Source organism: Pseudorca crassidens, chromosome 3 (assembly GCF_039906515.1).
Source record: "Pseudorca crassidens isolate mPseCra1 chromosome 3, mPseCra1.hap1, whole genome shotgun sequence".
In the NCBI taxonomy this organism is placed as follows: domain Eukaryota; kingdom Metazoa; phylum Chordata; class Mammalia; order Artiodactyla; family Delphinidae; genus Pseudorca; species Pseudorca crassidens.
In genome coordinates, this window is record NC_090298.1 from 125,862,195 (window position 1) to 125,884,124 (window position 21,930).

General features: G+C 43.5%; 1 long non-coding RNA gene across 1 annotated transcript in view; it reads left to right on the forward strand.

Annotated features, from left to right (window-relative positions):
* Positions 1-21,274, forward strand: part of LOC137221866 (uncharacterized) — a 34,082-nt gene extending 12,808 nt beyond the window's left edge. The window contains exons 3-4 of the long non-coding RNA XR_010942189.1: positions 18,007-18,156; positions 19,692-21,274. This is a non-coding gene — a long non-coding RNA (uncharacterized lncRNA). The remainder of the gene's footprint in view (positions 1-18,006; positions 18,157-19,691) is intronic.
* The last annotated feature ends 656 nt before the right edge of the window (positions 21,275-21,930 follow it).

Here is a 21,930-nt window from a genome sequence, read left to right on the forward strand (position 1 = left end):
CTTCCTTTTCCTTTTTTTCTAAATTTTCTATAATGACATTTATTATTTTATGTTGGAAAAGGTCTGTAATTAACTGAGTTTTTCAACCTAAAGCCACCAGTTTCAGGCCTCTGATGAAGCCGTGCTGGCCTGACCTTGACTTCCGAGCAGCCCTGGACCCTTCCCTCTGGCCCAGCTCTCTGTAGCCTCCTCAGCCCAGACTCTGGGCCCTACCTCTCCCGCTGCCCTCAGATGGCTTGCCCCGCCTGCCAAACTGTTCACTTAGTCCCCATATTAGGTCTCCTTAACCCTTGGCACTCGCTGGTGGAATTAGGGCACAGCAGAGGGCAAGATGCTTCCAGTTTCCTCTCTAGGAGGGGCATGAGGGCTGTTTTGAAGGTGTGTTTGTCCAACAAGCACAGGGTTTTTACTTTGATGTATGTTATAGTCAAATAAAAATAAAGTTATCCAAAGAATTTTTTATTCATGCTTTGTGTTAGGTTGAGCAAACATTAATTATCCATTTTAAAGAAGGGGATGTGTAGGTGTTGGTGGGAGACTGATGGAGATGAAGGAGTGGACCAGGCCTGGGACCACCCTCCCTGCCCCCCTGGTGTGGCCACAATGGGGGGAACTTGAGGTTTGGCTGCCAGTCCCCACCCTGTAGAGGAAAAAGGAAAACAAAGATGCCTCCAGCCTCCCTGTCTCCAGACTTGTTGGAAAACCTCCGTGGTCTTCCCCCATGGTCTGGGACCAACGGTTTAGAAATTTTCTCCTGGGACTCGTTTTCTGGGCCTTTCGCCATCTTGGCTTCTCTGCTCTGCTATTCCCTGCACACCTCTGAGGTGACGCTAGGTCAGATCAAAGTGAGCTCGTCAGAAACTTCCAAGGTCCTCTGGCGGCTGCTGCAACAAGGTCCTTACTGCCCCTGGAGAACTCCTCCATTGCCTAAAATTCCTCCATTTGAGAACCATCTTTTTGCATTATCAATTCTAAATTTCTGTTTAAAGATGAATAAGAAGTTCATTTTCTCCCCCTGAATTATAAAAAATAAACAACTGTGTAAAGTAGAAAAAAGTAGACCCCCCCACCTCACCCCGCCAAAGCCACAAAGCATCCACACGCTCAGTACGTAAAGGCAACCACTGTAATATTTTGGAGAATTTCTTTGAAGTCTTTAGAAATAAATCTCTGAGTTGTTATTATTGTTTTATATAGTTATAATCATTCCATATATCAATTTTGATCCTTTTTAATAATCTCGTTTCAAAAGAAGTATTTTTTTCATGTTTCTGTAAATCCTGGCTGTGCTGTGCTATTAATGGAGCAGGAGGGAAGAGGGCAGGGCACAACTTTTGAAAGGATGACATAGCCCGAGGACATGACATAAACGGATTAGACCCAAATGGGCCCAAGATGGTGGACAAGTCGACTTCCACTAGACCTTGAGCCTCAGTATACGCTCATTGTAACACATCAGCAAGCTAAATGACACACCCACAGGTGCCATGACAGTTCTAAGGCAACCATAAGGATCAGAAAGTGGGCGGTGGCCCAATTCCTGTAAATCCTTGCCCTTTCCCTAAATAGCTGGAATATTCCTCCCACTCATCAGCCTATGAAATTACCCACCCCTATAAAAACTGACAACCCCCATACCCTGGTGCCTTTCTCACCTTCTGAGATGGCCCACACTCTGTGGAGTGTTTCTAAATAAATCCACTTCTTACCTATCACTTTGTCTCTCACTGAATTCTTTCTGTGATGAGACATTAAGAACCTGAGCTTCACTAAGTCCTGAAACCAGGTGTGTGATCTCAGTTGGAAAACTGGGTTTTCGCCGGGTTTGAGTCCCAGCCACATGGGTTCAAGTCCCAGTATGAGGTGCACAGTTTTAGCTGGCAACCACGTAGGGACAATGATAAGGTAAGAAAATGTTGAGAGTTAGGTCTTGGTCCTAAGGAGGCCCGTGGGACGCCACGAGCCAGGCATACTGGGGAGGGCGCTCTGCTGATGTCTGCTCATTTTTGACTGGTGGGTCAACCCTGTATGCTTATGCACATCCAACAACAGATACAGGAGAGAATTGTTAGTCGCTATACTCTTCTCCTTGACTCTGAGGTTTTCCTCCTACGCTTTTGCATTCTTGTTCACTCCTGCTCCCTTTCTTTCTTTCTTTCTTTCTTCCTTCCTTCCTTCCTTCCTTCCATCCTTCCTTCCTTTCTCTCTCTCTTCCTTTCTTTCTTTCTTTTCTCCCCAGAAGACCTGTGTGACCACCCAGGTGTACTTCTTTTTTTTTTTTTTTTGCGATATGCGGGTCTCTCACTGCTGTGGCCTCTCCCATTGCAGAGCACAGGCTCCGGATGCGCAGGCTCAGCGGCCATGGCTCACAGGCCTAGCCGCTCCACGGCATGTGGGATCCTCCTGGACTGGGGCATGAACCCGCGTCCCCTGCATCGACAGGCGGACTCTCAACCACTGCGCCACCAGGGAAGCCCAAGGTGTACTTGGTCTTATTCCCCTCCCTCTGACCCGTACATGTGCTGACCCGTTATTCCCAGCTTATAGCTAGACCAACTCCTGCTCATCATCAACACCACTGGGGACATCTTCTGTGCCGTTTCTTTACGACAACTCTTGAGCACTAACACCTGGTTGGGAGACTACCTTGGAAGGGATAGCATCTAAAATTGTAAGTGCAAATCTTGACCAAAATGCGTGGTGGATTTTGACTTAAGAGCGGAATTTTGGATAGCTCAGGAGTTAAAGACATCACCTTAGGCTTGTCTGAAATGGGTCAGGCAGCATCAATCCCAACCAATACCCCTCTGGGCCTTATACTCCGGGATTGGGAAAGATTTGGACAACAGAAATTTAAAAACTTCGTAAGTTATGTAATCAGGTTTGGCTACAATAAGAGTTAAGAAATTTAAAATGGAATGAAGTACCCTATGTTCAAATTTTCATGGACTTCTATCTAGGCAATGGAACCCAAAAGGAATTTGAGGCATGTAGCTTGGAGGGATAACTCTAGGAAGGACATAGAGGACATTTTAATTGACCCACACTACAGCACCATGGATCCCGAATGAACATGGATCCCTCCTCCCCTGAGGTACAGGCCCTTTTGGCTATGCATTTCGTAGCCCAGTCTGCCCCAGACATCAGGTGCAAAATTCAGAAAGCAACTGCTATTCCTCAGACTCCAGTGAATTATTTGTTCCAATTGGCTTATTTGGTTTTCAGTAATAGGGATATGGCCAAAAAGACTGAACGCACCCAGAGAAATATGCAAATGGCCCAAATGATTGCAATGGCTTTGTCCACTCAGAGACCACCAAAGGGGAAGCCGGCTTTTCTGGGCCAATCTGGCCCTGGCAGACCACAAGGCCCATGGGTACCCATACAAGGCCAGTGTACCCTGTGTGGACAAAAGGGGCACTGGAGGGAGGATTGTAATACATGTGCCGTTTGCAAATGGCCAGGGCATTGGAAGAGGGAATGCCCCAGATGCCAGAGCGTGATGGGGATCCCTCAGCCATTGATGGTTTTGCAATCAGAAGACTGAAGGGGTCCAAGGCCGAAAGTGGCTCTGCCTAGAGATACCATCTACATAACTAATGTCGAGCCTCAGGTGGTCATTGATGTGGCGGGCCACTTGATAAAATTTCTTATAAACACTGGTACAACCTTCTCCGTCTTAACCCAAAGGATTGGAAACCTTAGCAATCATAAGGAATATATAATGGGGTTGTCAGAGAAGAGACACAGGCACATTTTCCTGGAACCCATTTTGTGCAAGATCAACGGCCAGCTGTTTTTACATTCCTTCCTGGTTGTGCCTGACTCTCCCATCCCTTTAATGGGAAGAGATTTATTAACTAAGTTAGAGGCCACTCTGTTTCTTGAGGGGCAAGGGAACCACCCTCATCACCAAATGGTTCTAACAAAAAAAGCAAAAAGGAACAGATAAAATCTGAAGCTAAAATAGAAGCCTTAGTAGATCCTGGAATGCGGAATATCGAGGTTCCAGGCTTGGCCAAACATATCCAGCTGGTTATTATTAAGTAAAAAGGGTTATATAGTGTCTAAATATAAGGTACAAATTTCTTAAACCTAGGGAAGATCCCCAAAAATGTTTGTATGTAGATTACCAAAATAGGAGGCCACTGGTCTCATAGCTGATATTCAGAACCTGATAGGAATTTTGGGTAGAAGCCTTCCCTAAGCTAAATGTGGAAAAGTAAAACTTTCCAACATAGGTGAATGGGTATGTCAGTCCTTCAATATCTTTGTGGTAACCACCCAATTCTTTGAAAAAGAAAACAAAACTGTCCTTGTTTTACAAATGAAGTCTTTACAGGACCAGAGGTGTGGCTCCAAAAGTAATCCAAAGCCCACCAATCCTTTTAACACTCCCCAAACCTTCCCCATTTATCTTACAGAGGCTTGTAAGTATTAAACAAAGGGGAAACAAAGTCATCCCAGGAGGAACTTGCCTGTACCTTTGAGATGCAAATGTCCTACCAGGTCTTCTCAGGAACCCTTATCTCTGCCATCTTTTTAAATGCAAATTTTAAAAAGAGGGTAAAGTAATTTAGAACTTGACTTGTCAAGGATAAATAGAAATCTTAAGTGTCTTTTCTGTAAACACTAGTAAAAAGCGTTTAAACATCTAGGTAGGTGACCTTGATTTTTTCCATCTGCTAGAAGCCCAATTTGAATCCAACCCCTTGTAACTGATGGCTATTATGTTGTACCTGACTCAGGGCTGAAATTTTGGAATGGGAACTATGAAGCCTCTGTGTTTGTTTGTGTGTTCATATGTATCTATATGTGTGTTGTAGGTGTATGGTATTGCCAAAGTGTAATTCGTAAAAGAGCTCTATAATTGGTTTTTTAAAAATTAAGCGCTTATATAAATACTCAGAAAGAGAAAACAGTCTGGCCAGAATGAATTTCAGGTTCACGTCATCTGGAAAATATTCAATACTAAACTGTTATCTGGTATTGAAGGTGGCTTAAGCTTGTTGGTTTGATTAATATAGACATGTCAGAGTCATCAGTGTTAAGTATAAAACTTCTGTTGTACCTAGGTTTATTAGAGGTCAGATAAGACCTTATTCTATCTGTTACAAATTTGTCAACAAGAAAAGTAACTCAATGTGAAAAAAACTTTTAAGAAAAGTAAGATATGTGTTTTTAGTAAAAGAATGTGAAGAATGAAAAATACTGAAAAGAGTTATGCATGATCAGGATTTTCTAAGATCGGATTGAATTTAGTTGGGTAAATGGATTTTGTTAGGAATGGGCTAGAACAACACTGGATTTGGTTTCTCCCTTCAAAGTTTTCTTGAAATCCTGCTTTTAATAACAGGTAGTATGAGTTTCTTTGCCTTTAAGTGATCTGTATTTGCTTATGAGATCTTTTGTAACTTTGGTTAAGGAATAAGTATTGTCTCATAGTGACCTATGATCTTATTTGACCAGGTGTTTTAGAACTTTTTGACAAAATTCCCAAATATCAATTTTTTGTGTGGCTGCGTTGGGTCTTCATTGCTGCACACGGGCTTTTCTCTAGTTGCAGCGAGCAGGGGCTACTCTTTGTTGAGGTGCGCAGGCTTCCTATTGCGGTGGCTTCTCTTGTTGTGGAGCACGGGCTCTAGGCGCGCGGGCTTCAGTAGTTGTGGCTTGTGGGCTCTAGAGCACAGGCTCAGCAGTTGTGGCGCACGGGCTTAGTTGCTCCGTGGCATGAGAGATCTTCCGGACCAGGGGTCGAACCCGTGTCTCCTGCATTGGCAGGCAGATTCTTAACCACTGCGCCACCAGGGAAGGCCCCAAATATCGAATTTTAATTGAGTTTCTTTTGATTGCCACCTAACTTTGGGGTACCTTAGAGGGTCCCTGAGGTATCTTAAAGAGAACTATTTAGGATTATTTGGTATGTTAAGTTAAATGTAATCTTTCATAATTCTGGTTATTGTAACCAAGTTTCTTTATTGATTACACTGTAATCAGAGGTTTAACCATGCCTTTTAAGTCTTTTGTCATTTATAGATATTTTTATACTCTGATGCTGTTACAAAAAGTGCTTCATCATTAAGGACATGCATAGAAAGGCTATGGAAGCAGTTACAACAGTTCCACACCAAGATGATGGCTATGTGAAAATTTCAGCCCATACTGACTTAAAACGAGGAGCTGTCCTGCCCCTGGGGCCCCTAGATCAGGCATCCAGAGATTTTTACTCCCTAACAGGCAGGGGCGATGACCCTACTCAGCCCTGAAGCAGTTACAGAAGACTTGGACCATCGCCCTTGCCCTTCTGCTTCCCATAAGAATATGGGAGTAAAATCTCTGAGGGGGAATGAAACAGGAGGGGAGGGGGCAGGGCACAACTTTTGAAAGAATGACATAGCCCAAGGACATGACATAAACGGATTAGACCCAAATGGGTCCCAGATGGTGGACAAGTCGACTTCCACTAGACCTTGAGCCTCAGTATACGCTCATTGTAACACATCAGCAAGCTAAATGACACACCCACAGGCGCCATGACAGTTCTAAGGCAACCATAAGGATCAGAAAGTGGGCGGTGGCCCAATTCCTGCAAATCCTTGCCCTTTCCCTAAATAGCTGGAATATTCCTCCCCCTCATCAGCCTATGAAATTACCCACCCCTATAAAAACTGACAACCCCATACCCTGGTGCCTTTCTCACCTTCTGAGATGGCCCACACTCTGTCTGAGGAGTGTGTTTCTCTCTAAATAAATCCACTTCTTACCTATCACTTTGTCTCTCACTGAACTCTTTCTGTGATGAGACATTAAGAACCTGAGCTTCACTAAGTCCTGAAACCAGATGTGTGATCTCAGTTGGAAGACTGTGGATTTTCTCCAGGTTCGAGTCCCGGCACGTGGTTTCAAGTCCCAATCTGAGGTGCACGGTTTCATTAGTTATGCAAACTTGGGTGTGTTACTTACCCTTTTTGTGCCCCAGTTTTCTTATCTGCAAAATGGGCTAAATACCAGTATTTACCTTACATGACTCCTGCCAGGGTTCAACAAGATAATGCAGGTAAAATGCTTTGCCAATAGCCCAATACAATAAATGTTAATAATTTGTCAATGGCTAGCATAGACACGCTTGATTTGGCTTTTCAGCTATCCTGAACACCTCTGTGTCTGGAGGCTTGTCCTCACTGAGGATTAATTCCTTAAGAGAGATTCCTGAAATGGAATTGCTGAACCAAAGGGTCTAGAGCTTTTTCTTTAAAGTTCCTGATATAGATTGCTATCAACACTCCTGCCAGGAGAGGAAGAATCCTGGTTTGATTGACTATTTATTTCCAGCTTCATTGAGATATGATTGACATATAACACTGTGTAAAGTTTGAGGTGTACAGTGTGGTGATCTGATACATGTAAATATTGTGAGATGTTGCCACAATAGGTAGTTGACATATCCTTCACCTCCCATAATTACTATTTTGTTGTTGTTGTTATGGAGATTCTTGTTTTAAATGTAAATCTTTCCTCTGCTGGTCGAGACCTTGAGCCCCCTTTCCCAACCTGGGCACTCACAACTTTAGTAGGTGTGAGTTTAGAAGCCTTCTCTCTCTGAACAAGCCTGCCTGGGAGTCTGATAAGACACCTTGGCATCCTACAGCGACCTGTTAGCATAACCCTAAGCCTCTGTGTAAAAGTGGGACAAGGATCTCATCCAAGTTGTGGTGAGGAGTAATTAATGGCTAATGTCTGGAGCTGACTTTTGTCCTCCTGGTCATAAAAGACCTTTGAATTGCTTGGCCACTTTGAATTTCTCAGAAAGAGTGATAACACTAGGCCAAAGTTCGTGCCGGTTGGCCAGACTACCACCCTCTTGCGCCCTCGAAGCTGCGGAGGAGAAAGGGGGTGATCACAGCCCCATGAGTGTTGGGCTGGGTTCATTGGGGTTGATGTCACTGGAGTAGAGGACATTTCCCCATTGATCCTTCCACACATCACACCACAGGAAATAGCCCCATGCTTTGTTTATCTACTGCCCCAATCCCTGACACAGCTGAAGGATGGAGGTTTAGACACGTGGTAAATAGAGGATTTGAAAGAGGTGAGGCTAAGCCCTGATATCAGGGACTGATCAAAACCATGCTTGTCCCTTCCTCTACCCCCACTCCCCAGAAAGACTGAATCAAAATCCCCTGTACTTGGGTCTGGGGATCTGCATCTTACCAAACCCTCCCGGAGGATTTTTATCATTGAGCCAGTGTATGAAGGAAAGGGATCTACATATACAAATGATATCTGCATAAAAGCCTTCAAAGGCTTCCCACACTTCAGCCTAAAGCCACAGCTCTTGAGTGAGGCAGGCTGGACTTCAGTCCTCCCACCCAGTCCATCCGCCACCTCTTGGCCTCACTCACCATCCACAGTAGCCCCTCTAGGAAGTTCCTGGCACGCGAATATGCTACGGGTCTTTGGACCAGGCAACCTTGCCCTTGCTATCCTGTTAACCTGGTGAAATCCTTCCTAGCATTTAAGGCCCAGCTCCAGCTCCACGGAGCCTCCAGGAGCCTCCCTTATCCAGCCGCAGCTAGAAATGACTCACTTTCCTCAGAGCTCCCGTAGATCCTCCCCATCTGTGCCCTCACCTGGCTCTGGTCACTTTCCACCTTATTTTATAGGTGTTTGTGGGCTTCATCTCCCCAAACAGTCTAGAAGCTCTGTAAAGGCAACCCCACCTCTGGTTCGTCTCTGTGTCCCTAGGGCCCAGTACAGGACTTCATGTGTCGTGAGGCACGTCTCTGGGGCAGTCAGGGCCCTCCTGGCCTGGGGAGCTGGAGCCCTGCCCCAACCCCCTGAATAGCCTCCAGGATAGTGGGAGCCCAGCCCCCTATGTCACTCTGAGGCAGCAGCTGCAAGTTGCTGACAGTCAGTCTCCATTTGAATTTATTGCCTGATCCGTCCTGGGCTTCTCCTGCAACCGAGGCTGTGTCCCAGCAATGGGGAGACCCAGTGGGACCCAGGAAAACAGATGGTCCAGGTCTGAGCAGCAGCTCCAGGCCGGGTCATGGCCACCCCAGTGTGTTTTCCTCCCTCAGAAACGGTCTCAGAAGCCCTAGTATAGGCATTTCAGAGCAACAGGGAGAGAAAGTCCCAAAGCCAAGCACATAAGTTTAATAAAAATTGATCCTGTTTGCCTAACTCAAACAGATGTTTATTAGGGCTACTTGACTTATAGCAAGACCTGTTTCCTTGTTGATATTCTGTGCCTCATGTAACTTTGTCTCTTCTATAGATTAGAAAGCAAATGTTTCCTTAAAGATTGATTTCATTGTCCTTTAGAGGTTTAGTTTTGGAATCCTAAGTATCCAGTTTGACTGTCTGTACGAACTTAATCCTTGGTCATAAGAACAAACTCTTCACTTCTCTGAGCCCTAGGTTAATCCAGCATATGAAATATTGGTTAAGGGCTGGAATGCAAAATCTCAGTGGAGAAGAGCTCCCATACCTGATCCTCCTAGGGGTGTGTGATTTCCAGAGTGAGATTCTAAATAAATCAACCCTGAATCTCCTATTCAACCAAGTCACTGTTCCTTTCCTTCTCCCTCTCCTTCCATTCCTCCTTCCTTACTTTCTCCTGTTTCCTCCTTTCTCCTTCCTTCCTTCTTTCCTTCCTTTCTTCGCCCTTCCCATTCTTGCACTATCCTTTTCTACCCAATCATGTATCTATATTTCTTTCTTTCCTTCATTTCATACATCCACCCAGTTATCCTTCCCTTCTTCTTTCATTCAACCATTCATCCTACTGTCCGTTCATTCATCCATCCAACCATCCATCCATCTATCCATCCTTTACTTCCATCTATCTACTCACCTTTCCTTATACCTTCTCCCTTCTGTTACTGCCTCCCTTCCTTTCTTCCCACTCTCCCTTCCTTTCTCCCATCTCTCCACTCATCTGCTCATTTTTAGCATCTTTAATGTTTTTGTTTTTCACCGCACCACACAGCATGCGGGATCTTAGTTCCCCGACCAGGGACCGAACCCGTGCCCCCTGCAGTGGAAGCTAGGAGTCTTACCTACTGGACCACCAGAGAAGTCTCCATTTTTAGCATCTTTAACACCAGGGCTCCAATGACCTGAAGTGGCTGAGCTCAAAACAGGTGTGGTAGGAAAAATCTTACAGTGAGGAATTGGAGTGAAGAACCCTGATTTCTAATCCTCATTTCCCTCCCAGGAACCTAGTGTGAGCAGTGGTGCTCACAAACTTTTACAGAGTAAGCCAGGCATAGTGCCTGACATTGGGGGTGAAGAAAACTTGGTCACTGTTCTCAGGGACAGAGAATAACAACTCAGCCTAAAAGAACCGCAGTCTGGTGAACTCTAAGGCTGAAGAAGGGAGACTTCTCAGTTGGAGATAGTTGAAAAGTGTTTCCTGGAGAAGTAGATGCCTGGTTGGGACTTGAAGGATAAGTATTTGTTGTGAGGATCAAATGAGATGGTTACCATGTGAGATTGTTTGTAAAATGTGAAATTGTCATATAGAGAGAATGATCTTTATTATTAAGATATTATGATGCTAGGGACTTCCCTGGTGGTGCAGTGGTTAAGAATCCCCCTGCCAATACAGGGGACACAGGTTCGATCCCTGGTCAAGGAAGATCCCACATGCCGCAGAGCAACTAAGCCCATGCGCCACAACTACTGAGCCTGCGTGCCACAACTACTGAAGCCTGTGCTCCTACAGCCCATGCTCCACAGCAAGAGAAGCCACAGCAATGAGAAGCCTGCACACCACAACAAAGAGTAGCCCCCGCTTGCCACAACTAGAGAAAGCCCGCGCACAGCAACGAAGACCCAATGTAGCCAAAAATAAATTAAAAAAAAAAAGATATTATGATGCTAAACAACATTTAGACTAATGACAACTGGCCTGCCCAGAAAAGGTATTTGCCAGAAACACTAGCAGATTCCTACGCAATTTTTAAGATTCAAAGACAAGTTTGCTGGGATTGGAATTGGACACGCATAGAGTAGTGAGGCCAGGTAGAGGAGAGGTTCAGAGTGTGAGCTTTGGTATCAGACCTACTTGGGTCCAAGACTTTCCTGTCACTTGTTGTCCATCGCCCTTCTGTGGAATGGGAATGATAGCATAAGAAGATTAAATGAAGTGTGTGTATTGGGGTTGTGCTCATAGTATGTGCTCTGTAAACGTCAGCTACTGCTGTTCAAGGGGAAAGGACTCAAAGTCATCTGGCTCATGCTGTTGTGAATTCATGTTTTCCTCTTGAAAATATGTTTGTGTGTTTGATCTGCCACCAAATAACCAAACATGTAACCCTGGGGAAATTACTTGATTTTTCCTGGTCCTTACCTTCCTTTTCAGTAGAGCATCTTTAGATTGTTATGACTAAAACAATATCTGTCAAGGGAAAGATCTTTAAAATGGGAGCCTAAGCCATGAAGATGTTCACATTGGCATTGTTTACCACCAGGAGGTGGAGAATTGGAAATAACACAGAGGTCCAAAAAGAATTGACTTTTGAAATAAATTTTGAGACTTCCTTCATCAGGAGTGTAAATGGTGAAAAATAATAGGTCCCATGAGAACCAAGATTTTTTTCCTCTGTTGAATGAAGAATCCCTCAGCACTCAAAACAATGTCCATCATATAAAGGTGGTTGGTATTTATTGCAGGAATGAATGAATAAATAATACCGTCAAATTAATTTCCAAGGGGCAACCTTGAGGAATGCCATCTGACTACTGTTTTGGTACATGGCGTATACAAGTAGACCAGAAGGTCTACTTGTATATGCCAAGTAATGTATACAACCACCACTAGTGGTGGTTTTTGAGAGGCTGTGTTGGGGGAGCAGGAAAGTCAGACTACAGAGAGAATGGAGCTATCAAGTGGGGTGTCTGAGAGTGTTTGCTGGATGGTGAGCAATACAACTCTCTCTTCCACAGCCCACAAAGTCTTCAGTGATACAGTGCCTGCCGGTTCTTTTGGGATTGGATGTGTTTTTGAAGGGTGAAATAAAATACAGAGACTGGCCTCAGTTGGAGAATACTCATGGGTATCCAGTCACATCTGAGTATCCTAACGTAGAAGAAAATGTAGTGACGTGGAAAGATGTTCACAATATATTGTTAGAGAAAATAATCGGGTGCAGGAGGGAATGTGTGAGTGCAGTCTTACTTTGATTAAAATAGAAAAACATCTGTTCATGTCGGAATGGTGAGATTAAGGAATTTATTTTTCCTTTTTGATTATTCATGCTTTACATTTTCTTTAATGAACATGTACTGCTTGTGAAATTGAAATTGTGAACTGTTTGATGAGTTTAAGCTGTGCTTACTGTGTCTGACTGGTTGGTAAAAAAATTGAGCTAGAGGTGAAGTGACATTGTCAAGGTCAAGCCAAGATTGAGTGAGTGAGTAGAGCATTGATTCACAGCCAGTTCAGTGACCTTTCTGTTTGACTGGAAGAAAGCACCTCCCTGGTAGTGTTTTGAGTGCTTTGGACACACAGCATCTGAACCATCTGAAAGGCTGGACCATTCCCTCTCCTACTCGTTCCTTTTTGCTGGATTCCAGGGAACAATCGTCGTCCAGGGGAGTGTCAGTGGCTATAAGTGCATTCCTTCTTTTCCCATTTCAAAGGACACTCACCAGGTTTTCTTTTGCACTTCAGGTCAGTAACATGACTCTCGAGCTCTTCTGGGCAGAGAATCATGTCAGCAGGATGGGCTGCGAAGCCTCCTGCAGATTGAGCCAGTTATAATCTGTGACTCATATCCTCAGATAACAATTTTCTATAAAGGTGTCTGCTGAGTGAGAGGGGCACACAGAGAGACAAAGCTAGAGGAGCAGCCTGGAAACATACCTAGAAGCATAAACCTACAACCCTGGAACTGAAAGGGTCCTTCGAGATCACCTGCCTCATCTCTGGATGATCTGGAAACTGAGACTCAGGTTACACAGAGCAACAGCACAGCCAGTGCCGGAACCCAGGTGGTTTTGGCATCGAAAACATCTCTGCATTCCATCCTTTCCTGCTCCTCCTGCCCACTCCAGCCCACGGGATACCACACAGCTCCCTCGCTGGTCTTCCTTCAACTCAGGGCTATGTCACAAAGGGCCCTGGGAACCACGCTGAGGAATTTGGACTTTAATCTGGGGCAAGGAGACACCATGGAAGAATTTTTAGAGTCAGATCTGAATTTCAGGTGGCGGCTGAAACCCTCTGAATGCTATTTATAGAATGGACCCAAGAAAGTTCAAGTAGGCTCATGGAGACCCATGAGGAGGCTGCTGTAACTGTCCAGGGTGAGAGGCAGTGGCAGCCTGAACCAAGGCTGTGGCGATGGAGATGGAGAAAAGTGGGTGGTCTGCCTGACTCCTTCAAGCCCTCACGGATCTCCTCCTTTGGCACTTAGAGTCAGTATCACCCAATTTTTTTAATACCTAGCGATGGGCTTATATGTGTCAGGATTCTTTTAGGTGTGACTGCATAGAAATTGGACTCAAACTAGCTCAAGCTCAACACTGTTGAGCCTTGCCAGGCTTGTGTTAGGTGTTCAGTAAATGACAAATAAATGAATGAACAGCTCTTGACTCCTAGACCACTGTTCTTTCTACCACACATTAGGCAATACTGACTTAAGTCTAAATTCCATAACCGTAACTGGTCTAAAGGCCATCTCTTCTGGGCTTGCACCCAACTCAGGAATCCCTTCTACAGCATGCCTGACAGATATCCATTTGGTTGTTCTTTGGCATTCTCTGCGGACGGGACACTGCCTACTTCAAAAAGCCAACCATATTTAAAAACAAAAAACATGCAAATCTATACATGTTTTAAAAAATAGCTTTACTGAAGTATAATTTACATACAATAAAATGCACCAATTTAAGTATAACATTCAATTAGTTTGAGAAACATAAATAGTTATGTAACCACTGCCACACTACAGTTTAGACACTTCCATCAGGCCCAAAAGTTTGCTTGTCCTCTTTTTAGTCAATCAGCTCTCCCCAACTCTGCACGTTACTTCCTGTTACTATAATTTTGCCTTTTCTAGAATTTCATTTAAATGGAATTATATACTATTCAGTCTTTTGAGTCTGGCATATTTCACTTAGCACCATGCATTTGAGATTCATCTATGTTGTTGCGTATGTCAGGAGTTTGTTCTTTTTTATTGCAGAACAGTATTCATTGAATAGCTATTACCACAATTTGTCTATTCATTCAATTAGTTTAGTCAGCCTGCCATTTGGATTTTTTCTAGTTTTTGGCTATTGTTAACAAATCTACTATGATAATTCACCTATGCATCCTGTGTGGACATATTTTTTTTTTAATTTCTTTTTTTTTTGCGGTACGCGGGACTCTCACTGTTGCGGCCTCTCCCGTTGCGGAGCACAGGCTCCGGACACGCAGGCTCAGCGGCCATGGCTCACGGGCCCAGCCGCTCCGCGGCATGTGGGATCTTCCCAGACCGGGGCACAAACCCGCGTCCCCTGCATCGGCAGGAGGGCTCTCAACCATTGCACCACCAGGGAAGCCCTTTAATTTCTTTTGTATAAATACCTAGAATGAGATTTTTTGGTCATGTGGAAGGTATATGTTTAACTTTTTAAAACATTGGCAAACTATTTTCCAAAGTGGTATCATTTTGCCTTTGTATTATTTTGCATTTGTGTCAATATTGTATGAGAGTTCCAGTTGCTCCACATGGTCACAAACGCTTGGTATGGCAAGTTTTTAAAATTTTAGTCATCATAGAAAAGGAGTAGTGGTATTGCATTGTGATTGTCATTTATGTTTCCTTAATGATCAGTAATAATATGGAGCATCCTTCCATGTGCTTATTTGCTATTCATATAAAATAGATCTAATTTTAAAGCAATACTTTTTGCTTTTAGAAATCTCCAAGCTCGGGTCTTCCTTGGTGGTGCAGTGGTTAAGAATCCGCCTCCCAGTGAAGGGGACACAGGTTCGATCCCTTGTCCTGGAAGATCCCACATGCTGTGGAGCAGCTAAGCCCGTGCACCACAACTACTGAGGCCTGCGTGCCCTAGAGTCTATGTGCCGCAACTACTGAGCCCACGTGGGCAACTACTGAGCCCACGTGCAGCAACTACTGAAGCCTGTGTGCTCTAAGGCCCATGTCCCACAACTACTGAAGCCCACACGCCTAGAGCCCGTGCTCTGCAACAAGAGAAGCCACCACAATGAGAAGCCTGTGCACCGCAACGAAGAGTAGCTCCTGCTCGCCACAACTATACAAAGCCCGTGCGCAGCAACAAAGACCTAACGCAGCCAAAAAAATAAATTAAATTAAATTAAGAAAAAAAAGAAAAGAAATCTCCAAGCTCTATGGGTTCAAGTCAGTTTAACAAATATTATTTACTTACTCTATGTCATTTACTGTGAGGGCTGCTGTATCTAAAATTAAGAATCAGTCCCTGGCCTTGATTTGCTCATGGTCTCATGGGGGGAAACAGATACTTAATAGAGAAAATGTTCTCACTCAAGGTGTTAATGCATTAAGAGAGGTAACCCCAGGTTACGGGGAAGACCACTCTCCAGGTGTGATGACAGGTGGAAGACTTGAGGCAGGTAGGGCAGGAGCTGGGGGCAACTTCCACCCTAGCTCTAACTCTGTCATCACAGAGATGCAGGCATGTTGCCATTCACATATCATATTCAAAAAATATATTTTTTGAATATTATATATCATCTATATCACATATATAGTATATACATATTCAAAAAATATATATATATCTACCTATCAAAGAATTGCTAAATGATTAGAAAACATCAAAACAGATAGATTGATGCTGATTGTATATACTATGGAATTTTACTTTGATATTTCATTAAGGTGTCTTTCATTTAAGATATATATATATATATAACATTCAGTTCTTCCACAGGGTTTACCTCACTGGGTCCACATGATCAATGAGAGAGGTTATGATTGTTATTGTCCTTGAAACTGAGAGTCAGAGAGCTAGAAAACTGGCCCGAAGTCACTCAAAAGTAGAGCCAGTCTCTGAACCCAAATCTTGGGACTTAAACTCCAAATACTGCTTAGAATAGTAACTGAGTACCATTGGCATATTTGTAGCACAATTTTAGGACTAACATACTAACTATAATCAGTTAAAGTTAAGGTCCAAGGGATTACGGTTTGGGTTATTCTCCAGAATTTTTCAAGTATTTTTCCAAATCCCTCATTTAACCTGTGAGGCCACTAAGGTCCAGAGGGAAGGGCCACATAGTGACCCAGAATTCAAGTCCAGGTCTCCTGACTCCATGCTGTCGTTCTGTGAGAGTGCTGCCTCTCGCTGCTCACAAACTTGCTTGGTCAGTCTCTGTTCGGAGCAGTCTGCACTGCTGTGGGCAAAGGAGTGAGCTTTGATGATGGGAAGACAGTCTCAAGAGACCTAAATTCAAATCTCAGTTCTGCCACTTCCAAGCTGAATGACTTTGGCAAGTAACTTAACCTCTCTGAGTCTCAGTTTCCTCATCTGTGAAATGCGGATAACACCACTGACATCATAGAGTTGCTGGGAGGCATCAAAGAACAAAGCATGGAAATCCCTCCCCTTGAGCTCTTGCTATTTGTTGAATAAACAAAGCAACGCAAACACCTAGTTCTCTGCTGGGCTCATAATACCGCTGGATAAATTACACAATGACCAGTTTTCTAGTTAATAATTGCACTAAACTTATTTTTTATGAAGATCGAATTAAAGGAAATTTGAGTACATTTTCACTAAAACCAAAACTCAAATACACAGTTTTCATTTCTCCATGTTTTCTTCAAAACTTAATCCCATTTGGAAATTGCATTAAAATGATTTATTATTAAGAAGCTGACAATGACACTAAAGAAATCCTAAAGGTACATTTGTAAATAAAACGCACCACCCAAATACACTACCAGTTTTCATTTGTTTGTTGTTCACAAACGTTATGCTTATGAATTCTAATGGCTCCATACTATTCTACCCAGTAGAGTCCTTCCAATAACTTACAGAAACTTAACGCCTACAGGAAATTATACCATATTATCATGTAATATTATATTCCACAAAATCACTAAATGTTTGCTATGTAACATTTGAGCATCACCACAATCCTATAAGGTAAGTATTCAAGTTATCCCATTTTACAGATGAAGAAACAGAGGCTCACATTATTTTAATAATTTGCCCAAATTCAGGTAGCTATTGCTGTGTAACAAATTGCCCCCAAATGTGATCGCTTAAGGGGACAAGGACCATTTGTTTATTCATGATTCTGCAATGTGGTCAGGGCTTGGTGGAGGTGAGTCATCTCTGCTGCACACAGTACTGACTGAGGCAACTTCACTGGAGCTAGAGGATCCAAGATGGGTTTATTCAGATGTCTGGTGCCACAGCAGAGGAGGCTGAAATGGCTGTGAGTCGGCTGGTTTCTGTCTTTGTGGTCTCTCATCTTTCAGGGTCTCTTTCTATCTACGTGATCTGTCTAGCATGTTAACAGGACTTCTTTACACAGTGGCTGGCTTCCTGGAGAGCGAAAGCAAAAGCTCCCACTGTCCTGACCCCTAGGCCTGGTACTGGCATAGCACCCTCTCTGCTGCATTCTCTTGGTCAAATCAAGTCACAAGGCTAGTCCGAAATCAAGGGGAAGAGCCAGACCCCATCCTTGATGCTGGAGGAACAGCATGCACAGGGGTTGGGCGGCACTGTTGGCCACTCTTTTGATAGTGGTAGAGCAGGGCTTCAAACCCAGGCCTGCCTGACTCTATGCTCCAAACCCAGCCTCCCCACCCCCAGTCCACCTCTGAATATTTTTGCCTGGCTAGCTTTTTCTCTTCCTTTCGCTCATTTTTAAGGTGAACTCCCAGGGACAGGGAGACCTGGTCAAAGGGCAGGCATGTTGCTGGATTCTATGCAGGGCAGTCGGCATCTGCAGAGCAAAGTGATCTCATGAGCTTCTCCTCCTTCTCTTCACAGAGGAAATCCAGGTTTAATTTTGTTCATTCTACCGTCGCACCTACTTCCACAGAAGAAATCTTGGCTTCTGCTGTAAGAACCTTCTCAGGACTTCTGGGGGACAATAAAGTCAGCAGATTCGTGATGATCAGCTGCTCCTGAGCTGCGTAGGTTAGTGTTCCCTGTGGGGCAGAGGCATGTGGGGAAAGTAATTTGCTGACCTTGACTTTTCACAGAACTTCAGATTTAGCAGAAAGAACATGGCTTACACTTGCCAGGGTTTAGTCCCCCTTCTGAAGTGTGACCAGGTGTCTTTGTTTGCTGTTTCAGTTTACACCTGCTATCCCGTGTCCTGTCAGCTTAGCATGTGTCCAGGGTAAAAACCTTCCAGGCTGGACAATTAATTATGTGCTTACCATACCTGCCACAGAAACTTGAATAAGTCATTTCTCCTCCCTGAGCCTCAGCTTCCTCCTCCGTACCACAGGCCTGGCTACCAATTTCACAGAGATGTCGATCACTCCTCATTTAATAGCATCCTTCCATGTGGGAGGAACTGTCCTAGATTCTGGGGGACACTGTGGGTAACAAGACACTATTCCTGCTCTCCTGCCTTGCTTGTCTTATAAGTAAACAAGCAAGATAATTTCAGAGATTTAATTTAGATCAGATAGTCAGGGAGGGCCTTCCTGACAAGGTGAGATTTGGGCTAAGGGCTGAAGAATGAGAACAAAACACAAGGGGAGCTGAGGGAAGAGCACTCCTGGTTAAGGGAACAGCAAGTGCAAAGGCCCTGAGGCAGGAGATTACTCATCACAAGGAGTGGAATGGAGCTCATGAGTAGGACCATGCTCTATAAACTGTAAAGAGTTCCAACAGTAATTATTCTACTGGAGGGTTTTAAAATACTCTCACATCTTTGTCTTAAATGGTCCTCAAGATAATTCTAAAAGGGTTGGAGAGTGTCACAGAGAAGTATTACTAATCCTGGTTTATGGAACAAAATATTCTTAAGAATTATCATTGCATATTTTAAAAAAATGGTCCCACTAACTTCTATGCTTACATTTAATTTCATGTATCACCATTGTCTTTCATTGTTTTTGATGATGGGAATCCTTCAAGAATGAGCGACATCTTTATACACCTCTTTTCATTATGATATTTAATTCTGTGGTTAAGTCCTTAGGTGTACTGCTTTTTCTTTTTTTTGGCCTTGTGGTATGCGGGATGTTAGTTCCCCAACCAGGGATGGAACCTGTGCCCCCTGCGGTGGAAGTGCCGACACCTTGTCTAACTGGCTTAGAGGCAGGCTCACATCTGATTCATCTCTGTATCCCTTTGGTGTGGACATCAGTTGTTTCTGCCTACTCAGCACCTTTTCATCTTTCTCTGGCAAAGGCACCTGATTTCCTTTTAGGGAGACACCCCTCCCCCATACTATATCTAGACCTTTTTTGTGTGCTATGGACCCCCTGACAGTCTGTAAAAGCCTATGGACCCCTCCTCAGATTGATGTTTTTAAATGCTTAATATCAACTACAAATGATTTAAAAGAAGTCAATTATATTGAAATAGTTATCAAATGGTAAGAAAAAGAAATTTTGATATAATAATATATATATATACATATATATATATATATATATTTTTTTTTTTTTTTGCGGTATGCGGACCTCTCACTGTTGTGGCCTCTCCCGTTGCAGAGCAACAGTCTCCGGACACGCAGGCTCAGCAGCCATGGCTCACGGGCCCAGCCGCTCCACGGCATGTGGGATCTTCCCAGACCGGGGCACGAACCTGTGTCCCCTGCATCGGCAGGCAGACTCTCAACTGCTGCGCCACCAGGGAAGCCCAATATATATTTTTTATTAACACACAAGATCTAGTTGGTCTAATAGCTACTGTAATTTCAAAATAGTGATGAACACAAATGATATTCTGTGATATGATATGAAATATCTGTGATTTCTATTGGTGCCAAAGTTATAGAAACTTTTAATACCGCTGTGCTTTGTTTGCTACATTCATAATAGAAGGAAATGCTAAATTTCAGTTTGAAGTTAGTAAAAAGGATGTAATTATTTTCCATTCAAATTAATGGTGTCTTGTTAAGAAACCTTGGTTTGGGCGTTGGGGGGGTTGCATGAAACAGCTTGACTCCTGGATTCAGAGGTGGGCATGTAACCCAGTACTGACCAATCAGAGCAGGGATTGGCTTAGTGATGGGCATTTGAGCCAAACTGATATAATCAGAGTGAATCCTAGTCTTTTGCTGGACAACTGGGACAGTTCCTTTGCTGGACTTGCTAAGAGGATTGGGTTTGGGCCTGGAGCATACCACCTTGCCATCACCGGGAGAGAACCTGTCTTAGAATGAAGCAGACACAGAGGAAAAGAGAGCTGAGAAATGAACTTCCACATCTTCCTGGCAACATTCCTCCTTTAAATGTGTTAATTATGGAAGCCAATACATTACCTGTTAAAGGCAGTTTAAGTAGGGTTTTTTGTTATTTGCAACCAAAGCAATCACAACTAATACTGTATAGTCCCACAAAGTTTAGCAGAATACGTGGCACAAAGTAGTTTGCTCATGAAGGAATGATGAATGAATTTCAAACAATGTAGCAACTTGACTGATGTTATTTTCTAAACTATGCATATCTGGCTTGATTGTGTATTAAAAGATGAAGGGTATACTCAAAGTAAGCATTCCACAGCCTTCTGTTGATTGAATGAATAAAGGAATGCATCCATTGTCATTATTTTCTAACCCCAAATTTGCATATTCTTTAGTGATATAACCAGGACCATATAACCTGGAGAACATAAGTCTAGAAACATGATGGACCAACAGTTACAAATCAAGTCCATGGCACACTCACCATGGGGAAAGCCATGCATCAATTTGAAGGAATAGGTAGATCTATATGTACTGATATGGAAAGACCTCCAAGACACATTGAGAAGGAAATTACAAAATAGTAATTATTATAGTAGGATTCTGTTTTTGTTTAAAAGTCTCAATGAAACTTTGAGGGTTTCTAGGTCTTATAATGAGTATATAAAACAAAGAAAAATACCCTTTTTTTTTTTTTTCTTTTCTGGAAGGCCATTCATGAAATACAAACAGTGGGCACCTGTGGGGAGAGAGTGGTGTTGGGTGGGTTGGTGACAGAACCTTGTCCTTTATTTGTATTGTTTATTTTTTTTAATATACAAGGATAAAATAATTATGTCATTTGTAAGTTAAAATAATTTATAATGAAAAAATAATAAAATAACTCTGACAGAAGGTGGAATATTCCCTTTCAACCAATTTTTCTTCTTTTGAGTTGTCTGTCAGTTTTCTCAGGGAAGCTGAAGAGAGCAGGGTTGCACCCATCATGCTGTGCCCATGATGCCATGCTGTGCCCTCTATGCCTTGCCCTGCCGGTAAGGCCATGCCCTTTCCCTGGGATTCTGCCATTCTGGCTGCTCCAGGAGCCAAGGAGATTTCACCCCATGTAAAATACTCCTGGGGTCGCCTACTGACCTGGATTCTCCTCTCAGTATCCTTACTTCAACCGTCTCTGCTGCCAAAATACATATGGACCGGATGATCTCCCCTGCAAAGGGGATAGGGAATCAGAGCATCTCACCGTCAAGGCAGAGGTCTCGGGGAGACACCCATCCAAGGTATGTTTGGGGTGGTTGATCCAGTCCAAGCCCACTGGTGTGCAGACTGGGAATTTGAGTGTTAGGTTGGAGAAGAGATTTGTCCAAATGTGAGTTCAGTGCCAGAGTGGGACTCCAACCTGACTTCCAGTTCAGGCCTCATTTTAGGGAGGCTTCTCAAAAGTTCCATCATAGCTACTCCTTTATGTTGAGATCTTGAGTCTCTGAAATATCCCTGCTACAATGCATATTTGTTACTTAAATAACACAGCACTCAGCAACATAGTT